Source organism: Arachis duranensis, chromosome 5 (assembly GCF_000817695.3).
Source record: "Arachis duranensis cultivar V14167 chromosome 5, aradu.V14167.gnm2.J7QH, whole genome shotgun sequence".
In the NCBI taxonomy this organism is placed as follows: Eukaryota; Viridiplantae; Streptophyta; class Magnoliopsida; order Fabales; family Fabaceae; genus Arachis; species Arachis duranensis.
In genome coordinates this window covers 44,858,019-44,859,558 of record NC_029776.3, presented here as the reverse complement: position 1 = coordinate 44,859,558, position 1,540 = coordinate 44,858,019, and the positions used below count along the sequence as shown (strand labels likewise).

Below are 1,540 nucleotides of genomic sequence, written 5' to 3'. Positions count from 1 at the left end.
AGCCAATATGGTATTCAAAGCATCAATTTCAAGAACTCCCTTCCTCTGAGGCGTCCCATTATTCACGGAATTCTTCTCAGAGGTGTACATGAATTGGTTATTTGCAACCATGTCAATGAGTTCTTGAGCTTCTGCAGGTGTTTTCTTTAGGTGAATGGATCCACCTGCAGAATGGTCCAATGACATTTTTGAAAACTCAGATAGACCATAATAGAATATATCTAGTATGGTCCATTCTGAAAACATGTCAGATGGACATCTTTTGGTCAACTGCTTGTATCTTTCCCAAGCTTCATAGAGGGATTCACCATCTTTTTGTTTGAAGGTCTGAACATCCACTTTAAGCTTGCTCAGCTTTTGAGGAGGAAAGAATTTATCCAAGAAGGCTGTGACCAGCTTATCCCAGGAGTCCAGGCTATCCTTAGGTTGTGAATCCAACCATATTCTAGCTCTGTCTCTTACAGCAAAAGGGAAAAGCATGAGTCTGTAGACTTCAGGATCTACTCCATTCGTCTTAACAGTCTCACAAATCTGCAAGAACTCAGTTAAAAACTGGAAAGGATCTTCAGATGGAAGTCCATAAAACTTGCAGTTCTGTTGCATTAAAGCAACTAGTTGAGGCTTAAGCTCAAAATTGTTGGCTCCAATGGCAGGAATGGAGATGCTCCTTCCATCAAATTTGGACATTGGTTTTGTGAAGTCACCAAGCATTCTCCTTGCATTATTGTTGTTGGGTTCGGCTGCTGATAAACCCATATTTCATGGTTTATCTTGTGCTCAATTGAGTGGTTTTTATCTACTCTTTACCCACTTATTCATACTATTTGCATGTTTTACATTTTCCTTCCTAATTATGTGCTTTGATTGAAAACATGCTTCTTTGACCTTAATTTTATTAATATTAATTCTACTTTTATACCATTAGATGCCTTAATATGTGTGTTATGTATTTTCAGAGATTACAAGGCAGGAATGGCTCAGAGGATGGAAAGGAAGCATGCAAAAGTGGAAGGAATACAAGAAGTTGGAGAAACTGCTAAGCTGTCCAGCCTGACCTCTTCGCACTCAAACGGCTATAACTTTAGCTACAGAGGTCCAAACGACGCGGTTCTAGTTGCGTTGGAAAGCTAACGTCTGGGGCTTCAATTTGATATATAATTTTCCATAGCTGCTTGATGAGCGGATAATTTGTATGCTTTTTGGCATTGTTTTTAGTATGTTTTTAGTATAATCTAGTTAGTTTTTAGTATATTTTTATTAGTTTTTAGCTAAAATTCACTTTTCTGGACTTCACTATGAGTTTGTGTGTTTTTCTGTGATTTCAGGTATTTTCTGGCTGAAATTGAGGGTTCTGAGCAAAAATCTGATTCCGAGACCAAAAAGGACTGCAGATGCTGTTGGATTCTGACCTCCCTGCACTCGAAGTGGATTTTCTGGAGCTAAAGAAGCCCAATTGGCGCGCTCTCAACGGCATTGGAAAGTAGACATCCTGGGCTTTCCAGCAATATATGATAGTCCATACTTTGCCCAAGATTTGATG

The 1,540-nt window shown here is 39.0% G+C and overlaps 1 non-coding gene across 1 annotated transcript; it reads left to right on the top strand.

Moving 5' to 3' along the window:
• The first annotated feature begins 244 nt into the window (after nucleotides 1-244).
• On the top strand, nucleotides 245-348 carry LOC127748009 (small nucleolar RNA R71). The gene has a single exon (XR_008009952.1). It is a non-coding gene; the product is annotated as a small nucleolar RNA R71 (small nucleolar RNA).
• The last annotated feature ends 1,192 nt before the right edge of the window (nucleotides 349-1,540 follow it).